The following is a 19207-nucleotide window of genomic DNA, read 5'->3' as shown; positions in this document are numbered from 1 at the left end:
CAGACTGGTGAGGAGCACACAGAAGGACCCCAGGTACCCCAGGTAGATACACTAGACTAAATGTTCAAAGTGGCTGTTGACTCAGAAAGCTATGGAAAAATGGGCAGAAGATGCTGCTGGAGGAGTTCCTTGCTTCTCTGGGTAACGAAATGTGCTTTGCACAATGTGCAAGATACTGTTCCATGTTACTTTATTTTAAACAACATTTATAACAATGCTTTTCTCATGGGGGTCACTAATTGCTCTTGCTGTCACTTATGTACTGTCTACTGTACTTACTGCTTCCTGAACTCTGACTTTATGGATCTAGAGGAAAAAGTGCTCCCAGAAGCCTGTGATCTAGGCATGACATCCACGTGAGACTTTAAATTAGACACCTACAGTGAACATTATATTGTTCAAAAATTCCAACTGGTGCTCTGCATAGTTTGGCAACATGCACTGGCCCAAGAAAAAGTGCATCTGCAATTCAGAGTGCACAGATATTTTCAGAGCATTTCCAATGACAGATATTTGATACCATTCTCGGATGAAATACTCTGTCTCAAGCCTTCATTAACACCTATTTTATTATTCTCATTACCAAAGCAAGAAAGTGCTCTCTTTTGAAAGAATGATAGTTTGCATGTGAGGACATCACAGGTATTTTTGTTTGCTCTGTGTTTTGTTCACAAGAAAATTTCTGTTGTGCCTTGCATCTGAGATGTACTGCACATAGTACTCCCCCTTCCTCACTACCCAGAGGACGCACACAATTTGCATGTCATACCCAGAAATATGTTGTACAGAAGATATTTATAGTGGACTTCATTCGAGTTTGATAATAGGTTGAAATAATATTGGGGCTAGCTTTATAATATAGAACATTATGAGATATGGCACTAATTCCTCAGAGATGATTCAAAAAGTTTCCATTAGCTTACAGGATACAATGATCATTATTATTAATAGTAACTACATACCACCATTCACATCATGGTGATGTTACTATATGTCTATTAAATCATCTCTAGGGATTTCCAGCAAGTATTTCAATAACTTAGGTCACCTCTCTACAATGGCGCTCAAGCACTCTGTACAGGATGCATTTAAATGATATATCAGAGATTAGTACACTTCTAACTAGAGCACTCAAGACGACTGGTATCCAAAATATTGCACGTGTCCCAATGTTGCAAACATCCACCGCAGAGGCAGCTCGAGCATCTGGGCTGCACCTTTTGCAGTCTGAACGGATGCATGATCCTGACTGTAACTGCCATTCCACCAAGAGCTCAAGACAGAGTTAAGGTCCTGATGTTATTTTTGATCAGCCATACCAGGCAGCTTCCTGTTTCACCTTGCAGTAATTCTGAAACAAAAGCACAGATAAGAAATGCTGACCACCACCTCCACCTTACTAGGACAGCAACACACCTTAGCACAAAGGAAACCAGATTTTGGAGGCTAAACAAATTAGCACAAAAGAAATAAGATTTTGGAGGCTAAACAAATGTTCAGGAGCCTGTTTTTTAAAGATCTTAGCCATGTATTTAACCCAACAAAAAGAAGCAGCTTACTTTTACAAGCCTAATATCAATGCAGTTGTTTTAATGAGTACAGCTTATTGAATCCCACCCAAGTTGTTATACTGAACAAGTCCTGGGGGAGAAGAGGAAAGCCTGCCCAAAGGAGATTCCACATGCCAGATTGACAATTATGTAAAACCAAAAATTGTTATTTTTGAGGCTCAAGCTTGCATATTTGGGCAAGCAGTGTGAAGCCACCAGGATTCAGAATTCCCTACTGGAATTACCCTACCACATGCACCGAGAGGACCTAGTGGAAGGGAATGAATAAAGGATTATCTTGGCTGCTCGGTGAAGATATCTATGCACTGACTGTTCCAACAGTATTTCAGTATGGCTCAGTATCGTTTCTGAGAGACAAAAGGATCTCCCAAAGGAGCACAAGTTAGCCAAGAAGCAGTGTTTACTTGCTGCGCTGCATATCAAGACGTAGTTTTGGATGCTTATAGAAAGAGAGTCATTTTAGGCAATCTCCTCAGATGCACAGGCAAGGCAAATGAATGGATGATTGTCCTCCGTGTAAGCCTGACCCTCTTCTCTCATCAAGTGTTTTCAGTGCAAGTGGAAATGGAGGTAGTAGAGTCACATGACCACTCACTTTAAGTCATCTTGCCTTTGGTGTTTTCCACTACAGTCTAGATAAAGATGGTGGGGAGGTAGCCAGCCAAGGTAGCCCATCCCCATCCTGCACCTCACAGGTCAGGACACTGTTAGGATACAAAATGCCTCCCTCTCTCCTTCCCACTGCCTTGCCCAGTGGTCCCCATCCCTGCTTGCTTCCCATTACTGTAGGGGGATTGGGGTATGGGACAGAACCTGATCCCTGATGTATCAAGTCTGCTGTAGCATGCTAATTAATTAGCATGCTCCAGCCAGCCTCTGCATCTCGTGTATCAGCATCCCTGCACTTCAAAATGGTGGCGGGGTGCTTTAACTAAAGCTCATTGAATGAACTGTAGTTAAGCACCCTTACTGCCATTTTGAAGCCCAGGGATGTTGATATCCAAAGATGCTGAGGGTGCTTTAATTACAGTAGCTCCTGGAGCCACTCTAATTAAAGCTCCACCCCCAGAACATGTGTAAAAACATCTTGTATGATCTGGTCTACAGGCTAAAGTAGGCAGCTCAGAATTGAAGGTGGCTGGCCCACAACGATACCGCCACCATGATAGAAAGGAGGCCAGCTGGAAGGAGCAGAACAAGTTGCGTAGGTACATACTTAGAGGCAGTAATTCTGCCCATGCAGACTGGCCCCTTGTCACCACCAACAAACACATCATCTCCCTCCTCTGAGCCTAGTAAAAGGCTGTAGAAATACTGAAGCTCTTGGTTGCCCTGTTAAGGCCCCTGCCCTGCCTGAGGGAAAGCTGGCTCAATGATGCATCATGTGGGGTGGTCTTTGCTGCAGGGGTACTTCCCTTCCTAAAAGGACTTTGTGCTGCTTCAGGACTCATCTGGACTTCTTTTGCCACCTTTTCCTTCTTCCCATGGCTTCAGCGGGAGGTTAGCATATTCTCCTCACCCCGTGACTAACTAGAAGGACATCCTGGCATTGATAAAGTATTATACAAGGGGGCAGAGAAGTTAGAGCAACACAGACTGGCTTGCCCTGGAATCACCCTCCCCTCTGGCATGGTATGTAGCAGGCAAAGCCTTGCTGCCTTTCAGAGTCTCCTAGCTCAGGCTCACAGCACTGGGAAACAGCTGAGTAACATCAAGAGGGCATACCTGGGCCACCCCAAACAGCCAGGAGTGGGGTAGGGGGTTGCCCCGTTCTGCAAGCCATACTTCCCAACAGACCATTGCCAGAGGCAGAAATGCCAAGGGGCATACAGAGCTCTGTGCCGGCTACACACCAGCCTTGAATTTCTGAGGCCCCCCTCAAAGCCCTCCAACCCATCAGCTCCCCATTACACACTCGTGAAGGCACCAAATGACAGCTTACAGAGGAGGGAGTCCCAGGACCTCCAAGCAGCTACTGCTGTGTAGCTCAGGAGAAGGAGCAGGGGAATGGGCCCTTCTTGGGTCTGGCTACACTTCATGTCTACATCACAATCCTGACTGCCCTCGCACTGGGCAAGACAAACCTCTCCTTAGCAGGGCTGGTAAGTGTCAGAGGCCCCAGTGAGGCAGCCCAGTCTAAGCGAATTGCCTCGGCTGCTGTACTTGCCTTGAGTCTCTGGCTAACAAGCTCTGCCCCAGCTAGTTAACTGGCTAGCTGACTGACATGGGAAGCCCTAAATAGTTACCAGACCCTTCAGACAAACATGCTCAGCCCCAATGACAGTATTGTACTAGCCAGAGGTATGTGGAGCACCTCAAGTTATTTACCTGGGATCATTCTCTGGAGCATCAAGGTCAAGGATAAAATATTTCCATTTTCCTGCTGCTCCCCTTCTCTCTTGCTCTCTACTTCTGTTGACCCTCCTAGCTAGATTTTTCTCTGTACTTCTTCTTCTTCTTCCCTTTTGTGTAAATATGATTTCTGGGCAGGTTCTGCTGAAAGTGAATCTCTGCTGAAGCAAGCAGTAGTCATATCCAGAAGTCCCACATGTGGTCAGACCATAGTGCTGTTGCCAGGGAGGGGAAGAGTGCTCACTCATGGCCTGTTTCAGCTATCTTGGGGCCTAGATCTACCTGTATGTCTTCCCATCCTTAATACTTCATGTAGGAGCAATACATATGGTGGTCTATATGGAAGAGGCTGAAAAGGGATCTGGAGACAGCATGAAGCAAAGTGGTAGGGGGCTGGAATACAGTTACTGACTTCCATAGATACTCAAGTCCATACAGGGAGATGACTATCATGCTGCTGGAATCAGCGCTGAGTCCTGTGGCTCTTTCCCCTGCGGAGCAGCAGCTCGAGCCCTTGAGAGGATACTGGGCAGTAATTTCTGCAACAGGACTCTCTTGGCCTCTGTGTTGCCCAGAACACTGTGGCTGAGGCACTCTGGCCCAAGGGTAGGGGAGATCTTATCTGAAAATCACATTTCTCTGGAAACCCTGGCACGGCTGACCCTGACACAAGCAGAAACTAATCGGATAGGAGCAGACAGCCGTGCTACTGCTTTCCTCCTGGGATTATGACCGAGACCATGCTTTGTGTAGAAATATCTGCAGTGCCTTCCCATGAATCAAAGTGAAACATCATTAGGGGACTGACATAAACATTCAAATTACTTATTGGCAGAAATAGGTTTAAAAATAGTTTTTTATGATAAACAAACTAACCTCATACAGGAAGTGAGCAAATGCTAAAAACCAGTATGTTGTAAGATAGCTGGTAAAAGTACAAATTTGTTGTGCACAAAAGCACTAATCTCTCTTTCTTTTCTCTCTCCCTCTCCCCCACCATTTTTATAATTCTTTGCTTTCCATCCAATGCCACTGATAGAAATTAATAAAGAAGTGGATAATTCCAGTACAAAATTACTTGAGAATAAGAACTCTGTTAGTATTTGAGTAGGAGGCTACAGTTCTTTGGTTGTTCCATGAAGCAGGTTTTTTGCAGAATGGTCAGTTGTAAAATACAAACACAGGATAATAAAATCTGAAACTGCCCCTACCAGAGACACCAGGATGTTTATCCTCTTTACAGCAGCAGAAGCCAGTTATACCTAATCACCAAAGATAAGCAGAGGAATATGCTAATAATATCTGTTCATTTTGGGAATAACGCGGGGCCCCACTATCATAATATATAAGCAACAAATATAATCATGTAGGATAATGTTGACCTCTTCAGAGAAAGCTCTGCTTTTTTGGCTTTCCCAGGTTCAAAAGTTTTAGCTGATTGCTTGACTTCAGTTCCCGCAGGACAGTTTTGCAATAGTCACACATAAGGAATTACAAGAAAAATAAAACAAATCTATCAAAATCTAAACAAAACAGGGGGCAAGATTGTGCATAAACAGGATTGTGCATATAAAGCAAATTAAACTTACTCCCAAGTGATAAACGTTGGATATTCTCCTACTCCTGTGCCCAGGTTCTTACAAAGACAGTCATCAAGCTAGGTATCCACCATAACATTCTGTAATCCTATATTAAAAGAAGCAGCAGAAAAATAGAAATATCTTAGCATGAAAGGAAGGGCCACTTAGAATTTCAACCGATCTATTCAAGTAACAATAGTATTTGGTCATCTGTATACAAATCTTAAAATAGAACCAAACTGCAATTCAAAATAATGTTTTAATTGTGAACCCAATATTTTAGCATGTTTGGACTTCAAAAGGTATTTGCTACTGCTACTGCAAAGGTTAAACATTTTTCCTACCGAAACTCAAGTGTGGGTTGTGAAAGAACATGTTAATATACAAAATTTCCCCGGGGCTGCTCTTGTATTATCACCAAAGCCATCAAGTTTCAGTTTGAGTTATTTGTATTTATTTATAAAAACAAAGATTAAATAAGTAGAACAAAAACAAAAACCTCATCCTAATTTCTGTTCTAAACCTGATTTATTAAGACAAGGAACACGACATTCTAGCAGATAAAAGGATTTTCTTGCTTTCAGAAAATAAGTTACAGGAGCTGGGAACACTGATTCACAAAGCTTAATATGTCTCATAAGGAAAACTGCCATGGGTATGAACACTGAATCATGTCAGATCCCGTCCTATTCCTTCTTTCTTATGAAGCAAAATATATACATTTAACATGAAAATTCATTCACTACTTTTTTTAAAGAGGTTTGATTAAAGAGACACACAAGTTCACAGAAATTATTCACTGGCACAACTACACTTTGCAAGCAATAAAACAAATGTAATCACAACTAGTCAGATTCAAAGGTTGCTGCTTGAACAAAACTCCTTTTAGCAATTAAAAAAAATCAAATAAAAATACAAAGAGCAAGACATTGAACTTCATTTTAGACACAGATGCTAGCTTTATCATAGCTTTCCAGCAGATGAAGCAGAGCTTTTGAATTATAGTTGTAACATGTGAATGTCAGTAGCATTTGCTTACAGACAGGCAGCCTAACCATTTCATTTAGAAATGTTTTAATCACAAAGCACCTGATAAAGAAAGACATTTTCTTTTCATGTGTTTTTATTTTCATCATTACAGAATGAGTTAAAAACACACAAAAAAGAACTTTAGTGGTCTTGTAGTCTTTAACGTGATGTTTTTCTATACATTTTATGTTGTTGGCTTTTGTTATCAGTAACATCTGCAATTGTGGCCGATTCTGTCATGCTGTAGGGCAGACAGACATCTTGTTCCCAAACTGTTTGCAACCTTTGAGCTATGGTACAGTATCAACTACAGTTTAGAGAAAAGCCACAGCACAATGAGAAAAGAAGTGTAAATTTAATCCAAAAGTAACCACTATACTGAGCTTTTTAAAAGGGCAAGCAAAATATTAAAATCTTGGTGTGTCTGAGGCTAAATTCAGACCACTCTTCAAAGTCTAGCAAATATCAGTGGTCTTCTTTAGCATATTATTTCAAATGTCCTGCATATCCCCATTTTGCCAGTTGTCACAGCTATTGTTACCTTAGATCTTTATTTGGATGCTTAAACATACTTTTCACCATCTATTTTTCGAACTGTAATACCAAGCTGTAATACCAAGACTACTGAGATCTCATTTGGTAAATGCCATGTGAATGAAATCAGTTAAGCGGTTATTTACCACTGAAAATAAATGACACCAACATAGTGCATATTGGATATTAATATCGAAACCAAACAGCAAACTAATACCACAGATTCACGGTATTTAAAAATAAAATGAAAGTAATTCGAGTCAAATACAAACTTTTACCATAGATTTTTAACAGAATTTAAATGTAGAAACCAAATTAAATTGTTGTTAACCCACAGAAACTGATACGGCTTAATTTTTCATTTTGCTAGCTTAGCTCGTGCACCCAGACTGAGACAAAGCCAAACAACCATTTTCCAGAACTCAGAAAGGATTGCGTCTGGAAAACGATGAGTCTATCTAGTGCTGCAGTAGAGACAACTACTGTAAAAGCTTAATTCCAGGCTAGGCAATATCTGAAATAGTAACAAGTCTTCTCAGCCTTTCAAAGCACTAGCATCTCCCACACAGATACACTTTGTCTCAGATTGAATCAAGGAGAAATGACACATTCTGAAACCATTCTGTAAAGCTCCCCTTTCCTGACAATTGTGTTGCATTCACAATCAAATTTGAAGTGTTTCTGAAAAGTTCAAACGGTTTCTAAAAATGGACACGCAAAAACAACCCAGACATATTTTATAGCACTCACAATAATTTCCTTTCATTCGAAGTGGGACACGATTCCTCAGCATTTAACGTAGAAAGAAGTCTATTATAAACCTAACCATTACTGTTGAAAAATAACACCCTTTTTCATATAAAATTTACTATCAAATCCTTAGTTCTGTCTTATCATTCCCCACTTACCCCTGAAATCCCAGTGTAATAGTTATCAGGTTTTTGTTTAAAAATGTTATAGATGTAAATACAGTTCTCCAATATTCTCTCCACTTCCTGTGACAAAGCAAAGCATATTTAATTTGAAATTTAATCTTCTTCTATCAGTCCTTGATACTGACCAGAGAACACACAGAAACAAATTACCAAAATTTTACTAGTCAAATAAAACTGATGCTATCTGATTTCTATGCTACTTTTTTTTATAAAGTCATTTAATTTAGAACAGCAATGAACCAGCATTTCAGTTTCTAAAGTAATTTAAGAAATAATCAAAGAAAAGTGTGAGATAATCAGGCAAGCCTATTTGAATACTGAATGCAATGAACTGAATGTTTTAAAACTATTGTCTTAATTTAATCTTTTTATTTCTCTAAGATCGCGTTGCATGCTTCTACCTAATCAAACTTCCCTTGAGGTAATTATGATAAAATAGAGTTTTAAATCACTTCTGAAATGTACAGAGTTAATCTAAACTCAAATTTTGACTCATCCATTTCTATGATGCATGATTACATATAGTCTGTTGTACTAATATTTGCCACTCACTTGAAAAGAATATTAGCCCACTCGCAAGAAATCATTTTAATTTGAGTCATGTGGAAACAGTGAAACATGACACTACCTTGAAAGCAGGGTATGCATAAAAGAGCACTTCACTTTAAAACACACGTTCACCACATGTGAAGAATCCAGAATACTGGATATTTTCAAACACAGTGAATTAGAACATTTCAAGGGAACAAATTTCTTGATAGCACAGTAGCCTAGCTACCTAAAGCTTGCAAATAGGCATTATTTTGCTGCTGTATAAATTGTTTTGGGGCATTAAGATTAAAGGAAATCTTTTAAGGGAAAAAGGAGCCTAATGTGTGATCTAAATAACTTTGATCTTTTACATGTTCAGAGCACAAATATTTTGAGTATAAACAGTTTCTAGAGATACTCTTGAGATACAGTCCCTCCTTTAAGTGCACTGAAGCAATTGTTCTGACTATCCTGTACAGTAACCTCAGTGATGGCTTAATTCCACTGCGGCTGTAAAATATAACAGCTGTCCTGAAAATGAAACACATCTGGAAAATTGTACGAGGAGTTTCACAAAGTTTTAGAAATTTCTTCTATATAAAATTAACCTAAAAATTATATATTAGTAATGTACTAAATATCTGGACAAATTTTGATGCATTAAGTCTTGAAATGAATACTTGAAAAAATTCATGTCTTGAACTCAGGCTATGGTGGCTGGGTTTTTTTGTAGCCAAACACACTAATAAAATTGATAGTAGGTGCTGGTTAACGATATAAGCTAATAAGCAGCATACATCAAATAATTTCTTGGTTTGTGTCTGGGTGACAAAGATCATTCCTAATATTAAATAGTCCTTCTTTGTTTGTGGCACACCTTAATGTTCCTTGTCTGTTGAAATGTTTTGCTGAATTCAGTTTGTAACTGTTGACTCTCAGGTATAGGATGCCAATGTTTTCATCAAAGCTAGCTGAAAACAAAACTGAGAAACATCTTGTGGTTTTACAAAATGTATTTACATTACAATATATTTTAAAAAAGTGTTGGTTATTTTGAGAAGTCATTTATGGCATGTGATAAACCCTTTTTCTAAATGTCAGGTACATCATGTATGTCAGATTCACACATTACCTACATTTATCTTTAGATGAAATTCTACTGAAAGAGTTTTTATCAGACAAGCTTTGCCTGTTTTAAATTTAAAAGACTTTCTGTATTTGCTCCATATTTCTCTGCTTAAACAATATTTTAACAAATAGACATAGATTACAAGAGGAAATCTACACCAAGGTGGAGACCACCGAGTTAACCACAGGGAATAAATTATGGGAAAATACAGAGAATCAGCAGAATGCTAATATATATGGAATAGGACATAGCATGGGCCACTGGACAGTTGACCATTCATCTGCCCTTGGAAGAGACATGTTAGTGAATTAACATAATATTGCTTTAGTTAAAATTATCTGAAAATTGACAGATAGAAGGAATACCCAATACTGAATGTGATGTAAACATTAAATCAAATATCTCCTTTAATGTTCTTTCAGAGAGCTAACTATGCATTTTAAATGTATCAACATAAAGTTGCTGTAGACGATAAACTGCATAAAAAACCACTGCTGTGTGCATTTTCCCTCAAAGATGAATCATATGACATGAGCTTGAAAAATATATTCAACATCGCTGAACACCAACACTCTTTTCCATCCCCTCATTAGGTCGTAAAAATTCTTAGCTGCCTATCAGCAATACCAGCTGCCATGTACATAGTCCATCGACTGCAGGTCTTGCCAAGCAAGACTCGGGCCCCAATCCAGCAATTTGATGTCTGCAACTGTAGTCATTTGCCTTCCCAGAGGTCTGTGGGGATTTGTGCAGCTGCTAGCAATAGCCCAATTTATCACATTGCAGGACCATAGCTCAACATTAGCCATGCACTTGTTTTAAGCCAGCAAGGAAAACTTCTTGACAAGAACAAAAAGCAATATTGTTATGCTAGCTAAAACTCTATTGCTTAAATTAGTTTGTATAGGAATAGAATCATAGCAAAGCCTATATAAATATACCATAAGCCTCTGCAATGTTTTTACTCATGAAACACAATCATAGCAGGATTAATTCCTCAACAACAAGAGGAGAGACCTGATAATGCAAGAGCGTGCAAAGAAAATAAATGGAACACCAGAGACAATCAATGGATATTCATTTTTTTTTAGGAAAAAACCCTACAATGTTACTTGCACCCTACAGTGACAGTGATTCTTGCTATGTTCACTTTCAAGAATAAAAGCCATGCTTGAGAGCATAGGATCAATTAAGCAAACACTGAGCGAATATGACAAGCACCATCACAAAAGCACCCCCGTAAATATATATTCTAAACACATTAGCAATGTATTTCTCTGTCACCCTTTTTATCAGAAATGGTTTGGACAATTGAAATCAAAAATATATTTTCCTTGCAAACTTCGTTCCTCAATCAGCCACAGTAGTTTGTGATTGAAAGTAGCTAACTGTTGGGCCAATGGTATTTCTGATACTGATGCAAGGCCAAAACATTTTTGTTTTAAATGTGTAATACATTGCTTTAACAAAATGAGCAAGTGAAATCATGGACTGGATCATTTTACAAGTTCCCCATGAGAAGCAAATGTGAAATGAGCAATAATAGCTGGAGCACCTTGCAGTTTTATAGCCCAGTGAGTTTCAGTCTGCCTATCCAGACCTTTCTAAGTATTACTATGGAGATGCACCATGTGATAATGCAAGGTACATTATGGCATGTGATTTATTTTACTGCAACTTTAGGCCCTGATCCTGCACTGACAACTGCCTGGGGTACCTGACCCTTGGGGCCCTCCTGCACAGGTGATGTTCTTAGAGGGAAGAGCATGTGTTTGTGCTGTCACAGGGCAAGAGTAAATTCTCTCCTGGGTCAGCTGGGGGCATGGTTTCCAACCGTCCATAAATTTATGGACAACACAGTCAGGAGGGTGCTTGGGGATATCAGGGTGTGGGAATAAGTAGAAGACCCTTGGGGTGGGGACATCACAGTATAAAACTGTATCTACAGTCAAATATAACTAAGACTATTAATGGTTTGGATTTCACTTGATGTTTAATGGTTAAGGGTTTTCTCTATGGTCATGTGTTTATTCCCTTTTCCCCTGTAATAAAACCTGTTTTAGTTTAACATTGCTTGCCAGTGGGGAAGATTGTTCACATTAAAACATTTAGTTACATTTTTTTCTGGCTTCTAGGTGTGGGGCTCAAGCTAGATTTAGAAAGCTGGTGTTAAAAAACCCCTAAATTTGAATCTGGCCGTTGTTACTGCCATCAAGAGGCCAGCAAAAGGACTGTATTTACATTATGTAAAACACATGTCAGTAAAAAAGTTTCATTATCAGTAAAAAGGTTGCAGATTGTCAGGGGGGAAAAAATTGGATTAGCAATCCTGACTGGGAGTGAAGCTTGACTTTCAAGTGAAGGGAACACTAGGAGAAGTTGCTGATGAAAAGCTGAAAATATCTATAATGGTGCAAGCAAGTCATTGGGCACCTGTTGGAGGTAACAGGTAAGTATCCTATCCCATAGTGGTCTCATCCAGCCAGGCAGCAGCCAAAGCGATTTTTTGTGTCCAATTCCAGCAAAAACTGTACAATGCATTGGCAGGTTGTAGCTAATTCAGTGCAGCTGAGCCTGATTAAACTCCGTACCTCGAGGTGGAGCTGGGCTGTACCTTTGGGAAGAACAGTTTGGGCTCCAATTAAACTGCTGCCCAGGCAGAAGGTGCCAAGAACACACCAGTGAGAGTGTGCTGGCTTGTCTGTCTCCACTAGGTTTGGGGCTTGTGACTAAGAGGCTACTCAGAGGAAGACAGCTGCTAATACCAGCTTTTGCCAAGTTTAGACTAATTTTGGTTAAACCAAACCCCAGAAATCAACCCAGAGTTCCAGAGAGGGATTTTTGGGTTTAAATCTAAACTCCTGGCAGCCAGCCTCTCCTCAGCAACACAGTCCTGCTGCTGGAGAGAGAAATCAGTTGGCCGACTGGCTTGCTGAACTCATGGCACAAGAGACAGGGCATAGATGCTTGCAGACTGGAGGAGAAAAGAGCATTTATCTTAGAGCTTCTATAGCTCCCTTAGAGCCATTCAGGTCCCCTCACACCATGTCCTTCCACAGGAATCAATGCTTTCAGGTAAGCAGCCCCAGCAAGGCATGTCCTAACTTAACACACAACATTACCCAGAGCACCTCAATCAACCTTCATACTTTACCAGTGATGTACTTAGCTATAGCAGCCTCTGCTTTCTCACCCTGCTCCTCCCCCCACTGCTGCTGCTGCTTTCCCAGCTGAGGGGGAGGGGGAGTGGGCAGCATCCAAGCCACTTTTGCCTGTCCCAGCTGGGCTGCACAGGGGCTGGGCTCAGCTGGGGATGGAGCCCAGATAGTGGCAGTGGGGATGTGGGATTGGGCATGGAGGGGAAACTACTCTCCTACTGCTCTGTTGCCACTGTCCCCATCCAAACTTGAGCCCAGCCCCCATACCACCCCTCTGGGGAAGAAATGGCTCCAGAGCTTCCCCTGCTCCTGGGACAGCATGGAAAGAAGGAGCAAGAGGCAGGGGGGAGGGGGAGAGGCTGAGGAGGGGACCAAAGACAAGGGAGGAGGGATTTTCACCTGCTTTGGAGACTTAAAAATGTCCCCAGAGGCTCCTGCGGTGCACCCAGTCCAAAAGGGGTGTGCAACCACACCACTGTGTCTCCCCCCACACCAATCTGTCCCTGGAGCCTGCCTGGCCCCCATCCAAATAAGCTGTACCAATGGAACAGATTTGGAACCGGCATTGCACTGGACCCCTGTGGTCTCTGCCATTTGGAAATTTCCAAGTTACTTCCAAAAACAAGTAAAAAAATGTCATTGGCATGAGAGATCCCATAGGAAACCACATGCTGGTCAGACTGTGTTTGGCCCTTACGGCAGAGGGAGGGCAGGGTAATGGATTCAGTTAGTTTCCTATAGAAACCACACCTCAATCTGAACTAGAGGGGAGTCCAGAACATCTGAAAAATACTGCACATACAAAGCCAAAGTTTGTTACTTGCTTCTTTCATTCATACTAAACTGCACAGTAGAATCTCTTTTTCCAAGTCAAAATTTGAAGTTAAAGTTTCCAATGTTCTAGGTAGTTTTATTCACCCTTGCTCACCATGATTTCCAGTAGTACTGCTAATTTGTGTGCTGTGTACCAGCAGAATAGAAATAATCACAAGGTGGTTTTCCTAATTGATAGCTGAGCTGTGTTTCCAAAGGATGGTTTGAATTGGAGTTAGCCCAGAAAATTATCATCAAGTGCTTCATCACTGTACTTCGGGCTGCACTTTCTCCTAGTTAATCTCTGAATCATTACCCTATTGCTAGTAAAAACATTGTTTTTGTCATTGCATTTCTGCTTTCCTTGTTTCTATCATAAGTGGCAATTGCATTTTCAACTCAGTGGTTTTTTTAAGCAAATCTATTCCTTCATTTCTGAGTCATTCTGAAATAGTTTTAAATCTCTCTTAGGCAGCTGGTGAAAAAAACACTACTGTGGCATAGTTACGGCAGCTTAATTTGTTTGAGCACAGGTACTGTGACAAATACCTGATCAATATGAAATCAGACTTGTTTTGCCATCTAGGAGGACTTTTTCTAAACAAGTTGTTTTCTTAGTGTCTCTACAAACACCTGCTGTACTAACTGATCTTGCAACTGTGAGGGGAAAACACTAATTTTAAGGAAATGCAAATTTATTCCTTAGAGTTCTTATGATCTGTGAGATGCAAAATATTAGAAGTGTAAGGTGAAAATTTTCCAAAAGGAAAAAAGTATCTCGGCGTTCGAAAACCTCAAATCGACCACCAAATGCTTGAGTATAACTTCTGCAGAAGTCACTCCAACAGTGGCTTTTTTGTACCAGGACCCATTTGTAAACATCGATGGCCAGTCCTGACCCAGTGCCGCTCACTCATGACCCTCTACTTCTCGCCCCTAGGCCCCCAGTGTGTAGGGCAGGGGATGAGTATGTGCGGCATGGGGGGCACTCTCTTTCAACACTATGACTCTTTTTTAGGATTCTGTAACATAGCTCCACCACCATTGTAGAGAAGGTTGGATGGCTTTTCCTCCTACTAGAGGAGTCTAGATCCTGCTTGAAAACCTTTACTGGGTCATTAAAATAGTTCTATAGATCAAATATTTTACTTCTGAAGTAGACCAAAGGACAGGTATGTAGCACATACAAAACCCAAGCTGCCCAGACATGCAGCACACCTGCCAATTGCTCTCCTATGCCATCAATGTATAGTCTGTATCAATTTCAGGAGCAAAAGTCTACACTTTCCAAGCAAGAAAATTAATGGAAATTAGTCTGACAGGTGGTGCTGTTTTCTCCTTTGTTCTGTTTAGGAGGGGGAACTTCTGTATTTCAATAAGTACAAGCCTTGTTCCTTCAACCCTTCTCTGTTAATCACAGGCTAAACAAGAAACTGTGGAAGGAAGCCTCTTTTTAAAAACACTGACAACAGCTCCACAGCTCAGAGAAAACTTGAGTCTGTCTGAGTGCAATAAGAGATGTGTGCAGTGATAAATGCACAGCCAGACACCTACTGAAGACATTTCTGAGGCACCCTGTGTGCATTCTACAGTAGGTGTTTGGGATACCAAGGCCAAATAAACTGTCCCTAAAACACTCATTTCAGACAAGGGTATGCAAATAACTGGTGTGTAAGGCTAAGCCCTCCTACTTGGGGTCAAACCACATCCCATGATAGAGCTGCAGGATGGGAGGTGTGCACATCTGGTATGAAGTCTCTTTGGAAGCACTGCTTACCAGCCATGCAGGGTGGAGCGTGCTGCCAGCACAACACAGAGCACTATCTGTGTCTTAAAGTTACCCACAGGTGCCTCCCAGAGACACCACAGCACTGGCCACTGGGAAATGTTCTCAGGGTTCCCAGCACCCCACAACACCCTGCCCCTGCCTCTGCTTGCAGCGGTGCTGCTGACTTGTGAGGGGGCGATGGGAATGTCCCGGATTTCCCATTCTCCCATATGGTCACCTTAGCTATAAGCTCCAGAAACTTTGCTCCCTGGGCCACTTGACTCTTTGGATCTGTTTCTGCTGCACAACCATTTACATTTGTGAAACCAGTGTATTGGTAGCATTTTGCCTGGATGTTAATAACTAAAATAACAGTTAGGGAAGGGGTCATGCATACATAACCGATACCAATTGCACATAAAGGATGCACACACAAGGCAGTCACCATAACACAAGGCAGTCACCATGACAGAGTCAGTGTTTATCAAAAGTTTTGAGATACAGGTGAAAATTGTCTCAAACTCTTAGTTTTTAAAGACCAATGTGGAGTAACTTTTCACAAAAGTTGATTTATCAGGGGTGATCTTTCTACCAGGAAATATCTGTATTTTCCTCAAAATCTTATATTAAAAAAAAACAACAACCCATAAAACAAGTAGCATTCAGGAATAGAAATCAAAATGTTTCCACATTATTGAGAAAATGGAAAACACTCTATAAATAAAAGTGTCATGATCAAAACCTAAGTGATTCTTTACTCAGCTGTGGTATTTCAGTTAATTGCCAGTGCAGTGCAGCAGTGTCAAAGTTAAATATCAAAGGCCAGGTGCTAATACCATCACTTACATTGAATAGTACTTTACTCCATGAGTATTTTGATTTTTTTCCATTAGGCTGCTTGGGAAGTGAAGTGTTAAACTCTGGCTATCCATCCTTTAAAGCAAATGCGGGAGCCATGCCTACAGTCAAATTTCCACCTAAACTGGCGGTATGGACTGGGCCAAACCAGGGTACAGCTCTTTTGAAAAAAAGTTTTTCAAAGTGCAAACAGTAGCAAACAATGGTCTTTTTGGCCACAGAGGAAAAGAATCTCTTGCTAGATATCTAAGGAAAGTTTAGACATGGTCTGACATTAAACTTGGCTTCAGTTGGTGTATCTGGTTGCCAAGATTACCATTAGCCAGAACTAGAAGACAGTGTTTAGAAGGTGCTAGCCTGCCAGTACTCTCAGCCCCCACACTAATGGCTTTTCAGAGAACAGGAAAAACCAGCTTAACTGCATCCATGTCTTCACCTATATTCTGTTAACGATTCAGTGTCCTCAGGGTGATGACCAGACAGAAATAGAAATTTCCCCTCCCAAAGCTAAACTGTGCTAAAACCATTGCGTGTACCAGTGTAGAGTTCAGTCTGTGATTCCTCAGAAATGTGGTCGCTGCCATTAGCCCTGAGCAATACACAGAATGCTAAGAAATAAGGACAGGATTCCCTGAAAACGCTCAGCAACACCCACCTCCAATGCTGGTTTCCCACAGATTACCTGTGCTTTCTAGCACATGCCTTGCTCTCTGTTCTGAGATCTGCATGCATTTCTCCCTTCCCCAAGCAAAAGCCAAGGGAGAAGGAGGTGCTTAGGTGCCTCAACAATTCTGTTCTACCTGCTTGATCTTGAGTCCTTCCCCAGTCCTGCTGAGTTTTATTCTCCTGGTATGTGAGTCCCTATGAGAAGCTTCCTGTGTTAGAGAACACCCTATGACCCCTTAATGGACTCCTTCGCAAGATCCTCTGTCTCACAGATGCACAGGAGACAGGGGGAGTGTTGTGGTGTTGAAGGACATGTGGTTTCTTGGCACCCACAAGACTTGTAGGCCTGATACTCACTTCTCTAATGAGGGTACAAACCTTTTCTCAGAAAACTCTGAAGTGTACCTCCTACCAACCCTGAGGTTTTCTACATGAGGGAGTGATATCAGCCTAATATGGGTCTGAATCTGGAGTCAGTCCAAACCCCATACCCATGAATCTTGCTTATGTTAGTTTGTTGCATGCAAAGATTCCAGGATCTGGCCTATATAGTGAGGAGAAGAGGAGGGAAATGGTGGACATTAAGCAAAACGAAGTAAGCTAGGAAGTGACATGCAAATTGTCAAATAATATGTTTTTGGTGCCTAACAACAAAAAATCATGCAACATTCTGCACAGACTTTGTTCTGGGCTTCTTGTGAAAAGAACAGATCATCTGAACTTTGTGTTTGTGGTTCATAGTTTCACCAAAAACAGCAAAGAAAAAGACACAGCTGGGTGACCATGGTATTGTTATTCTCTCACAAGATATTTCATCTTCATCAGCAGTACGAGATCCCAAACCCCTATGTTTATACTGCACTTGGGTTGTGAGACAAGTTGACTAAAACAAAGAAATGTGAACTTAAAACGCGCCTGTGATCTTAGAGTCTCATTTCTCTTTTTTTTATCATAAATTTAATCTTGCATAATAGTTAGAATAGGAGACTTTTTTTCCCTTAATGACAAAAAACTCACATTTTGTTGCCATTTATACAGCATAAATTATCTACCTCTGGGTTCATTACACTTGCTTTTGTTTATATAAATACTACAAATAAACAAGCACAGACCTTAAAAACCACCTGGGTAACTGGACACTTCGTTTGTTTGTTTTGGAAATGCTAATGTGTGCATCTGAAAAACTTGAGTAAGTCTATCACCTAAATAAGAGCATTTCAAAGAACCATAAATGTCAGTTAAAAAACCAAGATTTAAAAAAAAGTGTTATTGACTTACAGAACTGATGAACTTTAGGATAAATTGCATTAAAAAAAACAGGATATTGACTCAATATCCTGTAGTAAATGCTGTCTCAAAAAAAATCCTATATTTAGTAATGTTTGCCTATAAAGTACATCATCACAAAATTATTACGAATGTACATCATACAGTAAAAAATACTATTAGAATTACTAAACTAAATGTTCACATTAGCACATTTTAAAACAAATTTGATCAAAATGTGTATATAATTTGTTAAGCAGCTTATAAATTAATAATTTGCATACTTGCTTTAAATAAAATAAATTTTAAGCAAATTTATCCAAGTGGAAAAAATACCTGAAACTAGCTGACTTCATTTTTCAATTCCACATCAACATGGCTACAATCTTCTTTTAAAAACTAGGCTTACATAAGAAATGACTAAGCATAAAATAAAAATCATCCTTGACTGAATTCCCAAGTGCTATATTTCAGAAAATAGCAAATTTTAAACAACTGATTTCAAAGCCTTGTTTACAATGGAGTTTCTGCAACTTCTGCCCTGCATAACAAATGGCTAAGGTGCACTTCTTACTACACATTTACTAACAAAGCCAGTAATGTTGAAACCCACAACCATTTTACAGGTCAGAGCAAATGACAGTTATCCTACTCGGACTAGCATTCATATTTAAAATTTCACGGGTTGCTCTTTCACTGAACAAAAAACCCCATCTTTTATTAATGCAGTGCGATTTACATGTGACAGCCATGGTAGAAAAAAAGGCTACAGTAAACGAAGCGCTAAATAAGTTTTGTTCTCAAAGCTTTGGGATCTGTGGGTAAGTAGAGTAATTTCTAGTGAGTAAGAGCGAAATCAGTGAAAATGCTCCCAATGAAAAGAAAGAGATAACTTTTTGTGCTTTCTAACCACGGAGAGAACCCTCATCTCTTCATGATTCATTAAAGGAAGACAAACATGTAGCTGACTGTTTCCCCGGAATATTTGAGCATAACTTTTCAAGCATTTATAGTAAA

At 40.3% G+C, this 19207-nt stretch overlaps 1 long non-coding RNA gene across 2 annotated transcripts in view; it reads right to left on the bottom strand.

The window, feature by feature from the left end:
* Positions 1-550: 550 nt before the first annotated feature.
* LOC109316208 overlaps positions 551-19207 on the bottom strand; it is a 64086-nt gene continuing 45429 nt past the window's right edge. For both annotated transcript variants that reach the window (XR_002102759.1, XR_002102758.1), the window contains 2 exons: positions 5513-5609; positions 551-1351 (listed from right to left, as the gene is read on the bottom strand). This is a non-coding gene — a long non-coding RNA (uncharacterized LOC109316208). The remainder of the gene's footprint in view (positions 1352-5512; positions 5610-19207) is intronic.

The sequence above is a fragment of the Crocodylus porosus genome, unplaced genomic scaffold (assembly GCF_001723895.1).
Source record: "Crocodylus porosus isolate Cpor-Errol unplaced genomic scaffold, CroPor_comp1, whole genome shotgun sequence".
Classification (NCBI taxonomy): domain Eukaryota; kingdom Metazoa; phylum Chordata; order Crocodylia; family Crocodylidae; genus Crocodylus; species Crocodylus porosus.
Note: the sequence above shows the minus strand (reverse complement) of the source record. Positions and strands in the feature narration are given on the sequence as shown.